Here is an 18,442-nt window from a genome sequence, read left to right as displayed (position 1 = left end):
AGGTGTGGCCGGTTATTCCGCTCGATTTATCGCCCTCTTCGTTTATTGCTGCACAGCGAAAGATATTGGCAGTGCCGTAACGACAGCGTTTCGTCCCACGTCCCTACATTTTTCGATCCGCCCCAAGCCAAATCACCGCGGTATTTCGTGTATCGAGAAATCGATTCGATCTCTAGCTGGCGCAATCGCGAATTTCCAAATCAATTTCTCCTCGAGCTCCGACCGATGGATAAACGTTGTCCGCTCGAAATTATTTACCGCGGAGGAATGTCGAGCGATTAGTGGAACGTTGAACTTTGGAGAAAAAGATGGGAGAAAGAAAGGAGAAAATGACAGAGCTAGGCGAGACACGAAAGTAGATCGGAAGTGGACACTCGACCCGTTAAGACGAGAGGTCTACGCAGGTATATACATATCTACCGAACACGATGACACGAGCTGCCTAACTGTCGCTTCCTCGTTCGGTAAGCCGCACGCTTTGGCGTTCTCGTTTACGAGGTTGGGACGTGTCCTCGTTTCTCGCCGACTCCTTCTCGTCGAACGCCTTTGCATATACTTGCTGTTACATTAACGAGCGAAGGTGCAACCTCGTTTCCGCGCGAAATCGTATTGGACTCGTAGGCACCAGGTTATTTTTCTCGACCGTCGACCACTTCTCCTATCCTAGTTTAATTTCGCGTTCGGACGACGCTTCCTAATTAATAGCGAGTTCCCGGTCACGTGGGCGTCCGTTCAGACGCGTTCAACTTCCACGCGTATACGGAATATTTTCACGTGGGACGGTTAGTCAGTCGGTGATGACCCGAATGCCGTGAAATCGTCGTGTGGGACGCGCGTCGCTCGCGGGCCTTTCGACCACCATTCCACGCACTCGGATAATTACGATTCCGTATAATTATTCCTCTTCCCTCCCAATCCCGTTCTTCGGCACTAACCGATCTTCCATATGCTTTCCACTCAAGCCTGCAATCTTTTCACCTCTTACGCCTTTCCGCCAGTTTTCACTTTTTCACCGCGATCCCGTTACATATTCCCTTACTTATTGTTCGCGTCCCTCTCCTCTATTCGGTACGTCTCAGTTCGAAACTTTCGCTTAGAAAACCGCGACCTTCGTCTGCACACACCCGCTTCCGAAGCTCTTCAGCTGGTCTAACGAGACGCGCGTACGCAATCGTGTTCAACGAGGAGGAACGTGGTTCGAATTTGTCGCCTAATCGAAATTACCCGTTAGCTGGTAGAGTTAGCCGGTGAATGCTGCACAATTACGCGTATCGTGTTAACGACGCGTTCTTCCCGAAGCTTCGGCACTTCTCAACGTCGATTTAACGCTCGGTCGAGCGAAATAACGGCCGATTCCTCCATGTTGGCGAGCATATTCGAAGGTGGTAAGAAGAGAAGATCGATTCGGAGCGGAGTTTCTGCCATTCGTAAGGTGTATAGAGGCGGAAAGAGTCGACGAGGCGAGAGCACACATTTAGTTAGCACAGTTTTCTCTCCGGGACGGTGAACGTCGCCGTAGACGTGGCGCCGACTTAAGCGTTCCTCCGTTCCGCTCGGTCTGAAGAGCGTGCACCGCTGCCTCGGCAACGTCTCGAGCCGAGATCTACAGCTCCACGCTCGATCTCTCGCGCTCGGTTGCAAAATGAACGGCCGGCGAGCCCCGTCTACTCGCGCGATCGCGAATCGGACGGCATAGACTCGGCTAATATCCGTTTAATCGAGTCGCCTCTTACCTTCCACGCGTCCTTGCGTAAGCGGCACGACGACGGCCTTTGTCGTTGTTGTTATTGTGTCATCGCGAGTAATGGGTACGAGTGGCAGGCCGCGCGAGGCGGGAGCGGGTGTCGGAGAGGAAACGCCGTTAAAAGGCAGCCTCGAAAGCGCCACGTGGGCGCTCACCTTCGATCGCGACGCTACTTACGTATGTATGTGTACATATGTATACTCGCGTGAGAAAATTTCACGGTGTTTCTCTGTGTGCGCTACGCGTCGAGAGTTTCGCGTTACTAATCGCGCGTAGGTTTTAATTGGGCTGTGTATATGCGCCGCTTGCTCCACACGTGTCACGTAGGTGAAACGGTCGATTACTCCCGCGTTTATCGTTGCCCTTTCCACTCTACCGTTCGTTCGTTCTCGATTAGGAACGAAAGTGGATAGAGGGCTGTGCACGGTCAACCCTGTCCCGACCGTGTTCGTCGCAGCTCTACAAACCTAGATTCCAGCCAAGACGCGACCACGCGACGAGAAGATCGAGTGGATTAAAAAGCGAAGCCAAACCAGTCCCCGTTGTTGACGTGAAACTCCTCTCTCGGTTCGGTCTGAACGCCGCGAAATCGGCGTATAAACGCCTCGGAGGAGGGGGAATTCTCAAACGAATCGAGGAGTGAAATTTTACCGCCTTTCACCGTTTGCATGCCTTTTCGTTCGAACCTGCCACCGCTGTCTCCATATCCTACGCCGCGCCGTTTACACGTCCAGAAAAACGGTCGACGACCTTCGATTTTTGCTCGTTGGTTTCGGTAGCCTCGTAACGGATGCGTCAGAGCCTCGAGGCTGGTGGTGGCACGCGTTCTAACGTCACCGTCGCAAAAACTGCCCCGGATACTCGCAGACTTCTTCCCTCTCATGTGCGCCAGTCCAGAGCACGAACCACCGAAAGAGTAACACGTTAATAGCAGAAGGGAACGAACCGAACCGAACCGAACCTAACCGGCACCGTCTATTTTTAGGGAGGTTTGCTTATTCTCGTCTCTGGCATTTTAATCGAATATCCTGTTTGATGAGCAAACATCGCCCCCTGGATATTCTCCGCTCTTTGTTCGTTTCGTTTCCGAGAAGGAACCCCGCGCGCCTCCAGCAGTCCTTCTCGTTAGTCAGCGGAAATTCCGACGGATCGGAGAGATATTCTCACCTTGCGTGGAAAACGAGAGGTAAAGAAAGGTGGTCGCGATTCGGAGCTAAGTTTAAAGACGGAGAGGTTCGGCTCGCTTCCAGATTCGTCGATCGCCGGGCGAATGCACGCGTATACAAATATATCGCAGGCGCGTGCACACACGCATTCCCTCGGCTGCGACAGCGGTGCATTCCTGAGGAGTGAGCGCTGCATTAGCACTGGCGCCAGCGCTCTTTCAGCTCGAGGGAACTCGGAGAGCCACCCTTGACGGAAAAACGGTTTTTGCTCGACCGTTTCCGTTCCTCCTCCAGACTTCTTTCTCCAGCTCGATTCTATCGGTTCTGTCCGTGTTCGGACCGAACGGCGAGACTGAATTTTGTAGTCGCGTTCGGATCAATTGGGTCGCAAGAGGACAGCTGTCGAACCTGCGAAGACGAGTTTCTTTTCGACGGACCTTGAACCGCGATCGGTAGGCTTATCGAGTTAGCGACAACTCGATAACCATTCCTAGCTACTTAACGGGCGATAACGCGCGGCAGTTCGCCAAGGCGGTCGAGGAAAAATTCTCGGGTGGTTAGTCAGCGGCAGCGATTGCCCTCTGGAAACGTCATCGACGCGACCACCGAAACACCGTTAGACGAAAAAGGGCGGGACACGTTGAAAAGTATGTCGCAGGCCGTAGGAGTGTTCGGTGTTGGAAAAGATGGAGATATCGGCGAGGAGACAACGAAGGAGCAGGCGCGAAGGAGGATATAAAAGACGTTAGCGGTGAGCGCGCTGCAGGAAGTAGGCGATGGATGCGGGGCAGTCGACGCTCGGTTGTAATAAAACGAAACTCGTTTTGTGACCTCTGGCCATCCGACGGCATGGTAAATTTTGCCTTCGGCAGAGGACCTGTTTACCAGCGGCGTTCGGACCGTTGAAAACGCTCGGACTCGCGTTCATTATCGTTTTACGAGGATACCCGGAGAATTTCCTCGTCGAGCACTTTTAGGAGGAGCTCGAAACGAGTTTCCTCGCCCCGGAGTACGCGTGGACGTGGATCGTTTCGCCGTGGCAAACTGCACGGAAGCGAACGCAACGAGGGCAAAACGAAAGGGAATGAGTTTTTAACGGATGTGGTAAAAGCATCCGCAGCGGGTGCGCCCTTTCTCTGTTCGAGGAAGGCATGTTCCTTCCTCGTCGACGAGGGTTTCACCTTTTGTCGGTGAGAGATTCTCTCGTCTCGATGGAACGTTGTTTCCGACGCTCTCTACCTGAAAGAACCGCAGCCTCTTCTCGGCCTTTTACTCGCGTAGTCCGGTTGTCGTGCCGGCGAGTGAGTAATCCCTCTGGAATTTCGCTCGAAAACTACCTTTCCTGTGAAACCACGGGCCAGCATCCTTCTGACTCGCCGGCTACTAAAGATTCTTTGTGTGTGCGTGCGCCTTCTTTCTTCCATCAGCCCCACTGCTGCTGCTGCTGCTGCTGGAACGCCGCCAGAAAAGAAAACCACCCTCCCATTTCAAAGTCTACTAATATCCGTCCGTGCGGACTTTTACCACGGGCCAAAACTTTTTGGCCGCGAATTCAAGCTCATCTTGGAGCCTGGCGAGATTAAAGCGCAGTCCGAAGGTTCGGGTACACCCTAGATATCCTGGTGATGTAGCGTCGATCTTGGTCAGAGAAACACCGGGCTGTGGATAATGCGAGTAACCTTCATCCGTGGACCGTTACTCTGCCCTGCCGGGCCCGCCGGCTACGGCTATTCAGGTCTCTGGGTCCCCGATCGTCGCGACACAGAGGTGAGGACACGACGCGACGTCTCGCGCGAGACGAGCCAGCCTCCTTCGCCGCCCTCTTTCAGACTTGGGACACACTCCTCGTTGCCGATAATCCACCGTGATAATCAAACTCGAAGAGGAATCGAATGGAGAAAAATATCGAGCTTACTTCCGATTCGGTTCGAGGTCAAAGCCGATTCGTCGACTCGAGACGCGTGTGTCGGCTGAATGGCTCTTCGCGTGACCGACGGTCTTCCGCAAGTAGGCCACGTGCAAAGTAGGCCTCCTCGTGAACCAGCCTGCTGGTGAACGAAGACGCGTCGCGTCGTCTCTCGCGAGAAGCCGTGTGCCATGCTCCACCGACAAAACACGTTGTAAAAGGCGTTCCTTTCCAAGGCGGACGGAATACCTGCTAATGGGATCAAGGAGCAGAGTTCAGAAGGCGTGTGTCCTCTGTCTCCGATCGTTTATTCACCGTGAGAGACCTCGCAACGATAAATCTCGAGAAGCCGGCGTAGGAACGTTGCACCGTCCGACCACGATAAATCATGCGTGCTTCGACAAGGGATGATTCCATCTTTCCACCGATGTCGTAATGTCGTAAGACGGACAGAACCGGTGAAATACGACTATCGAACCACGGTAGATCGCAATGTCGGAGAAGTAACGTGCGGTCGTATCGAGTGACGGCCATGGCTGTCGAAGGAGAGCGACTCCGCGCGACAACCGCCTTTCCCGGTTTCGTCACGAGTGCACTGTTGGAGGCACGATATCGTTACCGAGCACCACGACAACGACCTCGTGTCACGATTCAGGATTCGTGCGTGGGTTCCGCGATACCGACCGAAAGCTGTCGATCATACCGCTAAGGACTGTCCAATTACCGTGACCGAAGCGTGGTATTAATGAGAGCATGTCCGCGGCGTGTAACCAGTTTTGAAAGCTGCTTGATTTATAGTCTTGGTTTCCTTCGAAACGTGATTAGGTATCCTAACCTACGAATAATCACCCTTCTACCTAACCTTATTTCCTACCAAATCACTCTTTGCTTCTGTAATTCGCGTAGTAACCGCACAGGTTTGTGCCCTCCCCCTCTCTGCGGAGGAACTGTCGATAGGTATCGTGGAAGTGGAAACAATGGCTGGTACTGGTGTGACGGACAAGGATACGTCAGCGACAAATTGTCCCCGCCCCACCTAATCGAAGGGTTTCCACGAAGAATCGCGTGGTTCACGGATTAGCCGGTTCTCACGGGCAGTCCGTCCCTTTTGTATGCAGAACCGAGCGGAGGCACGCGGAGAGGAATTTCGACCGGGCCCAGGCGACGTTGAATCACGCGGACGTTAACTCACCTCGACGCGTACCTACCGATCGCGACGTGACTCACGCTCCTCGCGTACCGGGCCCCTTGTCAAAACACCGTACACACCGGAGAAAGGAACGCTTTCGTAATCTCGCGATCGCGAGATGGACGCGACAGTACGATCGAGGTTACGTCACGCTGTGCAAAATCCTACGGCCGAGGGACGCTTCCTGGACATTTCTGCACGCTTCTTCTATTCAGCGGCGTCGAGAGGTCGAGGAACGAAGGAAAATTGAAAAAAGGCAAGGGACAGGTTGAGTCACCGGGCCCCGTTGAAACGTCGACGTTCGCCACGCATTGTGCGTGCAGGTTGGACGCGGAGGGCTCACGAACGATGCGTATCTATGCTCGACCGACCGGCTGAGTCACGTGGGAAGCATGCGTGAAGCTATTCCTCCGGCAGGTTCGGCTCTCGCCCTTCCTTACCTCTTTCGTCTTTCTTCTCTGACCCTGTCCTGCCCTCCTCTCCTCTCCTCTCCTCTGTTTCCTTTCGTTGTTTCCAAGCGAGCGAGTGCGTCAATTCAGTAACCGCAAATTGATTCGAATGTATCGATCGCGCGCGTAATCCGCGCTACGAACGCGAAACGTTGATCGATCCTAGCGGTTGAGCCGCGTTCGTTAGCAGCCAACGAGAGAGGTTACAGACCTGGTCTGGTCTCGCGGAGGCTGCATGAAATTCCATCGTTATCTGTATCCGCGATTTAATGCGCAACGGTCGCTGGCTATCGCGGCGTCGTTACCGGGGATAGCGGAAAAAAATTCGATCGGTTCTCATGGGCTCGCGTACCGCTTCCGCAACGCTCGAGATCGACCGGAGAATTCCAAGTAGCAATAACGCCGTTTTCACCGTGTACGTACTCGTGTGTATACGTACGACGCGCGAACCGGAGAGGAGGCGAAATCGGAATAATATCGATGCGTTAAACCGGGAACAATTGCTCGAGAACGACTCTGGTAGCGCGGCGCGCCTTCGTTTGTCTAGGAGCGCGGATCGCTTCGGGCCGTTCCGAGCGATTTCTCAGTGCAGCCAACTGAAATTACAAGCTGCGCTGCGGGGTCTCGATCGAACGGTCAATTGCCGGCATTATGTAAATATTTTGCTAGGAAGATGGCGAGATTAAGCCCCGGCGCAATAATGGAACAAGAGTATTCCAATTAAGCCGCCTCCTCCTCCAGCTCCTACGGAAGAATGCGGTCTCGAGCTTAAAATAATAAATATCCTGCACCGCCATAGAAAGAAAATTTGTCTCGTTACGTAGAAAACGCAGGTCTATACCTGTAAGCGTGCATCGGAGGTGCCTGGTGTCGAGGTTAATTTAATCGAAACGACGCATAACTCATCCGGCTGAAACGCACCTGGGCAACACGCTTGCCGGCGACAGTTATCGCCTTCGTAGATTGTCGCGGTCGCAACTCCGTAATAGAGACCGAGGGGAATAATTATTTTCGGCGAGAGAAGAGTGGCCGGCCGTTGACGATAAAAGTGTGCCGAGCGGTTTCTCAGGACAGCAGGGCGTCGCGTCCCTTGCAGGGCTCGCAGGAACGACTTTGCCATTAGCACGGTCTCTCGAGGTCTCGAGCACAATGCTGCGAAACGATTTACACTTGAATACCAGGTCTCATCCGTTTTCAGGCCGGATGTAGGTCCCGCCTTGCGCCGGATGCGGTCCCTTTGCCCCATCGCCGCTCGTCCGTCTCCCTTCTGCCGTCGAACTGCCCTCGAATTCTCTCTCGAGCACACCGATTCTCCGTCGAGATCAATTAAAAGGAAGAGTATTGCTTTTTTCGCTCGCCACACGACCGGCCGGCCGGCCATTCGCTTCCTCGTAACCGTGGAGAACGCCCACGGACCCGACGATACGTCTTTCTCAATTTTTTAATAGCGGCTATAAATCACGGCCACGTCGGTTTCTCGAGTTAACCGTTCGTTCGGAAAACTCATTAAGTCTCCTGGTGAACGGTGCTCGCCTTGGTCGACGTTAATAACCTTGCCCCTTTATTGTTTGCCTTCTCTGGCGAAACACCGCTCGTATTTGCACCGCGATGAAATATTCCTCCGGAGCGTCGCCCCTTGCCCGTCGCGAATTAAATTAATCCGAAATTCCCGACTCAGATAGACCGGCCCTAATTTCGCAAAGGGTAAAACGGGGAGCGAACCAAGGGGAGCAGTTTCATCGAAGACGATACGAGGAAGAGTTATCGTTGAAACCTGTACCACGGACGAACACAGTACCGGCCATTACGCCGCTGCTTGCCTATCCTGGCGTGGTGGACGTTACGCAGAACGAGGAAGTACCGTTGCTTAATCGATAATGCATTGTGCGTCCCTACGAATGCGTAATACGAAGGCTGAGCGGTGGTTGGAAAGCGTGGTAATAACACAGCACGCCAGTCCAAGATTAAAACCCAGCCATCTTTGAACGGTTTCGCCCGTTTGCTCGCTAGTATCTGATCCAGTTCCTCGAAACGCTCGTTATATTCGATCCTTTCGATACGCGTTCCCAGTGAAACGAAGAAACGTCGCTGAAAGGTAGGAAAACCGAGGAATAATAATATTAACGAGCCGGTGGAAGAAGAAAAGATGAGGAATTAAAGTTGAATTAATGGGGATAAATTGAAACTATCGTGGGGATCGATCAGGAAAGAAGCTATCACGACTAACGGACGGTAGATCCAGCTTCCAAGAATAGAGCGTCCTTAAGGAGGCTAACCCCACCTGGAATGCTACCTTCTGCTTTTCATCCTGGTTTCTCGTCGACCGTTTCTTGGCCAACGAGGACGTGTGAAAAAGCCGCTTCTCACGTGCCCGCGATGCCGCACCGTCGAAAAACGAAAAACCAACGATGATATCGCAATGATATATTCGCGTTATATCTAGTTGGGATCCATTTTATATTTCGTTATCGCGCAGTGTACCAGTATCGGCTGGAACCCGGCTAGATTGCACACTCTCCGCGAACGAATTATTGCTCGAATAAGACCGCAAGTTCGGTTGAGCAATTCCTGATAACCTAGATCTTTGTCAGCATCTGCCGTGGAACGAGAATGATCGGTGAGAATTGGCCGACAACAGCAGGTATCGAACTCGTTTCAATCACACACCCTGTCCAAGGTGCAAACGCGTATTTCTTTAACGAATCTTAATTACGCGTAACGAATGGCTGCGAATAACCGCGCGAATCGTCGATTAAGTCGCGTTTCGACGCGTGACCATTCACCACCGCCGTCTGGATTTTTGGCGATTGTTTTGCCAACGGCCTCGAATCGCCGTGGCCGGTGTAAGTGAGTGCTCTTTCTTAATGAACTCACTGGACATAACTATCTTTCGTCACGCGAACGCTCGAAAATCTTGGTCCTCCTCTTTCTTCTCCACTTTGAGCAAGAGAGAGAGAGAAGAAGTGCGTGTTGCTGGACTCGGCTCCGCTCCGTACGTGCCTGGAATACGGCCGCGTTCGTGTTTAGAAGAATAAAGGAAAATCGTAAAGCGCGCGATACAAAGCGATACAAAAGCGAGTAGCGGATCCGCGGCAAAGTGTCGTCCGTACGAGTAATTGCGACACGCTTTAGCGCTTGTTACAATTTCACGTGGCCGCCTGGCTTTCGCTGGCAACGAGCAAGGCAGCCGACTCACTCGACGAGAGGGGAAGGTAATAATCGTTAGTCTCGAGCAAAGCGACCTTACGTCACACGACCGAGTTTCTAGCATCCGTTTAACGCGGACGATTGCTCCGAGCATTCCGCGATCGATGCCCTCCTACGTCCACGGACACGAAATCCGGTTAATTTCGCCTTTCGGAACTACGAATTGACAAACGTGCAGGGGATTAACTGGTCCGACGACCGACCGGTCATCGTTCAGACACCGTCGTTCACGAACAATTTTCGACCCTTCCGATCACGCTGAGCTCGCAATTGGACCACTTGCTTCGAAATATCCGCCGCGCGACAGTCCCTTTTAGAGCATTCTCACGAGAAACCTTCTCGATCTTCGTCCGAGTATACCCGATCCGTATCTACGCGTCCGGCAATTGCACCATTGGCACACTTTCGTTTTTCTTCCGTACGTAAGGACGTAACGCGGCGACGGTGGTCGAAGCGGATTCTAGCGAAGCGTTTCCAAGCGAAAGACACCTGGAGCTCTGCGTTTCTCTCGCGTACGGCTACCTGCGGCGGCCGCTATCGCGAATATATATCCGTCGCACGTAAAGAAGAAATAAATTCCCAGCGGGCCGTAAAGAAATCCGTACCGAAGGCGTGCACCATCGCCTTGGTAGCTCGCCAACGAGGTTAGTGGGATTTGAGATTTTCGATAGCTCCTTCCTACACGTACACGCGGCGTAACGTGTCGAGGATAACCGGCGTTCTCTTCTCGCGTGAACGCCTCCCTCTTCTCTTCCCTTCCCTTCGGGGTAATTTGCATGTGAGTCGCGCAACTCGAGTTCGATGCACCGAGCGATTCACCCTTTCGCGGATGCCTTATCGCACCAAGCAGAAAACGCGACGCGCGAGGGTTGTTTGTTTGCCCGTACGAACCAGGAATTTTTCTCCGTCTGTCGCAGGTACGTATCGCTCGGACTTATTTGCCGGAGATACCGCAACAGGGCTCCCCATTGTGAGAAAGTACCTACGATTAGTCGGGCCTGATAATTCGTTATCGTTGCGCGGAAGGCGTCGGGAGATTGCCTCACGATTATCTCTCTCTCTCTCTCTCCGTACGCGGCACCGAGTGAAAGGTTACAAACGAGTTTTCTCCTCTCCTCCCCCTCCTCTATCCTGTTTTTCGTCGCTCTGACGCAATTCCAGTGGGTGTTAATTTATATTGTTAGTCACCGATTTCTGGCAACGGTATCTCGCAAGGACGCTGAATCGACAAAACAATCCTTTGGACTTTTGAAATGTGTTGTTTGCGCAACGCGAAACCGGCTCGGGGCCCGATCGTTTAGAGACGCAAAAGTGGCGAATTAGCGAGTTTGTCCCGATGCGACGAAACGAAGAGGTCGCCCACGGTAACCGACGCGAAACGGGGGTCGTCGTAAAGCGCGTGACTCACGCGACTTGATTTGGTTTTCATGCGGGAGGGACACCGCGACGGCGCACCTTGATTTAACGCAACATCTTCTCCGCGGCTAATTACGATTCATCGACAGTAGCGATCGATAGTTACCACGGTTGTCTGACCAACGTAGGACTTTTAGCGTTTCGTTCCGCTCGAGAGAAGCGATATTAATAGTCGACGAGTCCACCGCCAAGGGAGTTTTGGTACGCGGTACCAGCCGTCAACCGGTTGCTCGATTTTGGTCCGATCAGGCCCCCCTTCTCGCCCCTCTCTCTCCGATCGACATCGATTTTTGCTCTTTTCGAACCGGGTCAGCAAACTGTGGCGACCGACGAAGGACGCCAAGGGTGTTCTTCTCTCCTCTTTGCCCTGGGGCTTCCTCCTTTCCGAGCCTTCCTCCCTACTTTTTCTTCGTCCTCGCGAAATTTGGAAGTCGACGCCCGTCCCTCCGTTCCTCCGTGACGAGCATTAATCCTCCCAACGACCAAAGTATCCTCTTATTGGCGTTTTGCGCCGTTCCGTGGCTAAATCGGGACCCCCGAAGAAACGATCGGTGAATTCGAAACGGTATTAAATCGACGCGACGCCCTGCGCCACTCCAGATCCACTTTCTTTCCAACGAAATCTGCAACGTTGCGACGACGGGTTTTCGACCAAGTAAGACAGACGAAGGAAACGTCGGCTTTATTTTCGCAAGACATCAAAGAAGAATCGGTTTATTTGCGCCGCTCGATTGAAAGTTCCGAGGGGAGCCAAACTGGTCGATCCGCGTCAGCCATATTTCAAGGATTGACAGGAGGAAGTCGCCACGGAGTCGCGGTGAACGATTGTCGGTTCGACCGGTCCACCTCTTCTCTGCCTAGCCAACAACCCACCCAACTAACGCCTTTTTCTCTGTTTCGAATCTGAGAGCTAAGAGCTGAGACATTCGCGTCGCGACGGTCCGGTTCGTCTCGAGGGTGTTTGCTTCTCCGAAATCCGTGGAACGTGTGCCACATCCTCGAGGACTCTTTTACGCGAGAGGCATTCCGCACCGCGATAACTTTTCGTCCGGGAGAAACGAACGTCCGCTCCTTGACCTCGCGGTACCTCTCTCATTTGGCTTGCAAATTGAACGGCGTAGGATCGTCCATAAGAGCGGACGGAGGGAAACGGGAACGTTTTGTAACCGTTCTCGGAGGAGGTTAAATATCGTTCTACGACGATTCGCGTGAAAGTTTCACCGCGCTCGAATAAAAATTCCTCCGGGGCATATACTCTGCGTTCCGGTGCTCGTTACACGGTAGCCGATCGCGGTACTTGGTCAGCCGGCTTTTCACCGTTTTCAGCGCATAATCGCCAGACCCCCGGTGACCTTTGAACGCACGCTCGGCGATCCTCCGCGAAGAGAGAACCCGTGAAATTCGCGATCGGAGAAGAGACACGATGCATCGCGAGGAAGCGGCGATTCCCGAGATAATGCCAGTCTCCGGCTAGTTTCCCAACGTCGTTTACGTAACTAATTTAGCGCCGTTAAATCCGCGACGCTCGTTTCACGTTACGTATGCGGCAATACCACTAAATGAATAAACGAAACGCAAACGATTTCGAGCAACAACGAAACGCGCAATCGACGAATCGCGAGGAATTGCGCTCGGTGTCGCAATAATAATAATAATCATCCTGAACGGTGGAATAAAAGTTTCTGCGGCGGTCGACCGCAGAAGGTTTCGAATGAAACGATTCGAGGCGGTCTGCGGGAATGCAGCCGATCCTGTAAAAATGATGAAACTGTTCCAGCCCTCGTCGACCGGCGCAGGATTACGCCGCGTATTTTTCAAGTGTAGTCCTAAATCTTGTCGCTTCGGCGACAATACGCTCTGGGTGAATTCCTGTTCGTACGACCCTGAACGAAGCATGGAATCCAAATGCCTGCTTAAGAGCTCGTCCCGCTGCTCCTTTGTTCTCTCGTGACATCCGTGAAGAATCGGAAGCTGAAAGATGTCCGAGACCAAAGGTCAGGACGAACTGGCCTAAGAACACTCTGCCCGGTCGACGGTACTTTTTTTTTCTGCAAACTTTTGCAGAAGGGGAACAAATTTCCGGCTGAGTCGATTAGAGGATTGTACTCTAGTCCCGCGACAGGCTCGCGACGCGATATTTTTCTCGGTCCATCCTGGACAGCCGCAAGCCGTATCAAGTGCGTGGATTGCGTAACGCGTTGTACAAGTCCTCGGGCACAATGGCGTTAACGAGCGACAATCGACGGAAAGGCTGGTAACGTGTCCGCTTGACTCGCGCAACGACGCCTTTCTGTTGCTCTCTCTGAATTTTCGCCTCTACCACGCCGCTCCGTCTCCTTTCCACCAAACGCATTCTACGAAACTTTTACGGAGCTATCGCGTTCGAACGGCGATCGTGGTACCACCACACACACGCGAACCACTTAATTCTCGACGGAGCAGCAGCCTCGATGCCACGCGACGCCATGGTTCGTTTTATCTCATTACCGAGGCCCGTAACACGGAAACCGAGTCGTCATTAATTATGCTCGGCTCTGTTGGCAATTAAAGAAATTAGCTGATAGCTAGGCTAACGTCTACCGTCCGGCTGCATCGGTGCTCTCTCGAATGCAAATCCATTGTGCAACTGGTGCAACGGGGGCCTGCAGCGTTACAACGTTAGCAACGCGGTGAAATTCGTTCCAGTTGCGTTCGCAGCTCGTTAACCGATTACACAACGTTGCGAAACCTCGTTCTCCCAGGGCCACTCTTGTCTCTCTCTCTCTCTCTCTCTCTCTCTCTCCTTCTCTCTCGTTTTGGCTTTAGAAAGCCACCCTGGGGTGTTTTTTCTTCGAACGAGGAGTAAGGAAGCATCGGTAGAGGCAGAGGCAGTGGCAGAGGCAGAGGGAGGGAGAACGCACACCCTCGAAGGAGGAAAGGATGGCGTATACTGGTGGGCAAGCTCGTAACCGCGATAACTGAGCAACGAGCGTTGCGTACAATGTCTCCAGCCGCGAATGTCGATGACCCTCGAACGTCGGTATCGGAACGAAGAGGACGGAACGAAGAGGAGGCCGGCGAGAAGACGAAGGAAGGCGAACGAGAGGTGGAAGAGGGAGCAGAAGAAGACGGAAGAGTAAGAGGAAAAATAAAAAGGCGAAGCTCCCGTGGAAGAGGTGGAAGAAGTATCCTCGCAGAGTGGGTAGGATCGCTTGGGGTCGTCGGACCGACCGGTGTGTTTAGTAGTTAGGAAGCTAATGGATGCCTTAAAGGACGACGGATACACAAGGTTGTGTTGTGCACGACGTAGACTCTGATCCCGGTGTTAGCACCGATTTCCTGGTCCGCGCCACGCTACACCAGAGGGCAACGAGCACTTAACGCTCTACTCGACTCCCCTACCCTCTCCTCTTGACCCTGGGTCGTTGATCTTCCACCAAGCTACGTATACAGTTTTAATGGGTCTACGCTCGGTAGTTTTAAGTAACACGCCATTCCGAGCTTTGCGGTTGATCCCCGTGGTCGTGGGAAGAAACGTCGCGTCGCGTAGGACATGTCGTTCGTTTCAGAGACCACCGAAACATCCAACGGGGAACGCACCGCGAACCAACCTCCCAACCAAAAGCTCCAAAGAGACGCCGAACCGGAGGTATACCACGGTGAAAGTGTATACTTTCTATGGAGTTGCCGGCACTACAGCCACCTTCAGCCTCGGTTAGAACTTTGTTCCACGGCGAGAAACCACTCGAGACTCGATCTTCGCTAACTGGATCATCCGTGAAACGAAAGATGGAACGAGACAGGGTTGCAGAACGGACCTGGTCGTTTGTTCCTACGGTTTCACCGGCAACCAGCGTTTCCTCCAAGTCCTAACTACGCTTTTAGTCTCGCCACGGATACGAGAGAGAGAGAGACTCGCCGGAGAAATAATAACGTAGCTGCCGCTGTTTAAGAGAAACAAACATAGTGAAAGTATTGTTGCGTGGTGAAGTATCGAACGCGACCGTTCGCGAAATCGTCGACGAGCGATCCCACGACATTTTCAACGAGGCAGCCAAGCCAGCCAGCCACGAAGTAAATTATTCGTTTATATTCCGCACGATTCGACGATCCTAATAGACTCGACTACTATTGGATGGTACGTGCATATAAGAGGGAAGGTTGCGCTTCTGGTTTCTCATTAACTCGGAGACGCTAACCTCGAGGCTAACGCTGTCGGTCCGTCTGTCTGTCAACGGTGGCGGTATCGGTGGTGGAGATTGAAGAGCAGGAAGCGACCGCGAGTTTCTTTAACCAGAGGAGCACGACAGTGGAACGGTCCAGTTTCCTGCTCGGTACACTTTCGAGCGGCGCGGCGACGTTTGGCGCTGTTCGTGGTTCGAGGAGCTCGTAAATTCGAACCGTTGTTGCTCGGCTCGACGACGATGTCGTTGCCTTCTGGAAAACAAAGAAACCACACGACGTTTCGCCTCGATCGGCTTCGCCTTCCGCTTTGGGGGGTTCGCCGCTACGTCTCTTCTCTTGCCATCTCTCGGGCCAATTGCTTCCTTGGAGATATTCCGTTCTTTCCTTTCCTTCTCGGAAGGTGGCCATAGAATTGCGAGCGTGTCGCTTTAACGCGCGCCTCGCGATTAGACCTCCGCGGAGATGGCTTCTTGCTGGCTGCCCATTCGCCTTCCTTTCTCACTCGGGCTACCAGTTTTCCTTAAAAATTACCGGCAAATCGCCTCGCCGCGCCGCGCCACGCCGCTACAGCACAACCTACATAATTGCGCATCCACTTCTTACCTAAGTTTAATATACAATACGGAAGCGTTTAGAAGAGAAAAGAATTTATTATCTTATCGTAGGTTGGTGCTAGTTTAGCTGGTAGAGAAGGTGGAGCTGGAGCTTCAAGGTTCGTCGTTTGCGAGAACCAGTGGTACGCGAACCAATTGCGGTCGCCATTAGCTACCAGTTGTTCCTTCCCCGAGTAATTCCTCGATCGCTAGGCTACCGGTGAAAAGAGAAAATAAAACTGTGAACGGGCCGGGCCAGGCCGTGCTATGTCATTTCCTCGATTCCTCGTTAACGGGAAACCGAAAGACGCGTCGAGCTCGTTAGAAGAATCGAGACGAATGTACCAGCACCAGCTACTTTACATTTCCGCGGAGAAATCCGAAGCTCGAACGTGAGCAGGTCCCGTGATTTCTCGTCAGAACCCGTTGATCAAGCTCCATAGACGGACGTCTCTCTCTCTCGAAACCATCGACGCGAATGAAACGGCGCGGCGTTCCTTGGACAAATTCGAGTTACGCCAATGGGGAAACGTCGACGACAGTCACGCTCACCTAGACGAAAGCCGATACCTTTCAAGGTCAGGACTTAATGCGCCCACGTAATTAACCTCCAACCAGTCGGCACTTTGTATTTTCGCGGAGAAATCCGAGCATGGACAGGCCGAGACTTCTCGTTAGAATCAACCTCGTTTCCCCTAGGTTAGCGTGTTCAGTTGGTTCGGATCGGAGCTACTTAAAATTCACCGCATCGCGAGGCCTTATCGACGCACCGAACTCGGACATTAATCTCGCTCGAGCAATTCGCTGACCCTATTAATGTCACGGCAGTCTCGCGAGCTGCTCTCGCGAAAGTTTCCCTCGGTCTCTCCTCCGTGCTTCCACCGATAGACCGAATCGTTTTATCTCCCCATCGGACGAGAAGTTGAAGAGGAGTTTGGTCGTAACGGCCGCGCGTAAAATTTCGGCCTCGATTTATAACAGCACCTGTTGGAGGCAGCTGCCTCCTCGCTATTACGGGGAATTTGTTCGACAGCGTAACGAACGCGCAGGTGCTACCCCGGTTGGTGGTGCTCGCTGGAGAATCTGCTCGTCACTCGAGCGTCGTTCGTATACTTTCTACGATTTAATCCATCGTCGTGTTACGGTTGCGCAAAAGATCAGCTCGAAATCAAGATCTCTCGAAGGAGATCGAACGCAATATCACGAGGCTTGCTCAAGCACGCTGCATCGTATTTCCAAGACAAATTAGCCACTCGAAGGTGGATGCGATTTGTTCTCGAGGAACGCGCGATCTTTACGAGAGTCGTGCATACGCGCGCGGTAACAACGGAGCGTGGGAGTTCGACCTGAGCTCGGCCAGGGAAATCGAGATCACGTGCATAGCAATGCACTCGGGCTGCGTTCACTTCCTCGACTTCTGAACTTGTTTCCTAGCGTTTACAGAGATTACGCAAACCTAGCCTACGTCGGGCTGTTTAGCTTTGTCCACGACCGCGTTCCGCTCCGTTGTCGCAGGTTTTCCGAGATTTTACCATCGAAGGAACTTTTACGTTCCTGGAAACAGAAACTCGCAATCTCTGGCCGAGGTAATGGTGCAACTGTAAATCGGATATATACGGCGACAACGATTGCGACACTGTTATTATCGCGATGATGTTGTCAAGGAAATTAGAACCCTCTGGTAAATGAAAGTTTAAATAACCCCCAATTATCGCGATCTTCTGTTCCGTGAAAACGGTCGCCGCTCTCCCCTCTCGAGAACGTGCAATCTCGTTACACGTTCGTCGAAGCGATCGTCCATTTCGAGCGGCCTCCTTTCCTCGCGTTTTTCTTTCGTTTGTCGTACCACCGAGCCGAACCCTTCACCTCCACGACGAATCGCGAATGTCCAGCGTACGTACACGTATACACGCGAGAACTGAGATAGGTCTCGGAGCGTAGAACAGTCTGTAATTAGAACGTAGAGAACGAGTCGGTTCGATAGAGTCTGCCCACGATCGTATTGGCATTTGCCAACCTACATACCTAGACAAGCCGTGGTTCTCACTCGGAGAGAGACGCGGTGTATCTCGGGACACGAGTAAGCCGTTCCGCGACGTCGATCCTGCAACCAGTTTATCGGGTGAAAAGTGTCAACGTCGATACTCGGCGCAGCTACAAGAATTCCCCTTTAAGCCGAGCACACGCCAACTGTACAAACTTTATCACCCGAGGTATCGCCAATTTTTCTCTCTTCTCTACTTAACCCTCTGCCAGCCGGATATCCAGGCTAACGTCACCGATAATTACGTCCACGATCTCGTCACACCGCTCCCGTAACATTTTTCCAACGAGAAAATCAACCGATCGATAATTAAACCAGCGTTGCTTTCCGCGCGGGGCTTCGTCTCGTTCCACGATACACTCGCATCGCATCGGCGCAGGGATACCTTTGTCCGAACAATGCTCCCTAATGATGCTTACACCGACGCTCGTTCGTCGATCCCTTCCCTCGTTCGTTGTCCTTTGCAACGATCCACGTCTTTTCCACTCTGTTATAGAATAGTGGGAAAACGTTCAGGCGTTTGTAGGAAAAGAAGGAAAAGAAACGAGAGAGGCTCGTGTGATT

The 18,442-nt window shown here is 52.7% G+C and overlaps 1 protein-coding gene across 1 annotated transcript in view; it reads left to right on the top strand.

Annotated features, from left to right (window-relative positions):
• LOC108571453 (serine/threonine-protein kinase 17B-like) overlaps nt 1-18,442 on the top strand; it is a 38,185-nt gene that overhangs the window by 8,350 nt on the left and 11,393 nt on the right. The gene's annotated exons all lie outside the window — the stretch shown is intronic.

Source organism: Habropoda laboriosa, unplaced genomic scaffold (assembly GCF_001263275.1).
Source record: "Habropoda laboriosa isolate 0110345459 unplaced genomic scaffold, ASM126327v1 scaffold57, whole genome shotgun sequence".
Classification (NCBI taxonomy): Eukaryota; Metazoa; Arthropoda; class Insecta; order Hymenoptera; family Apidae; genus Habropoda; species Habropoda laboriosa.
The sequence above is the reverse complement of the archived record's forward strand: the minus strand, read 5'-3'. Positions and strand labels throughout refer to the sequence as shown.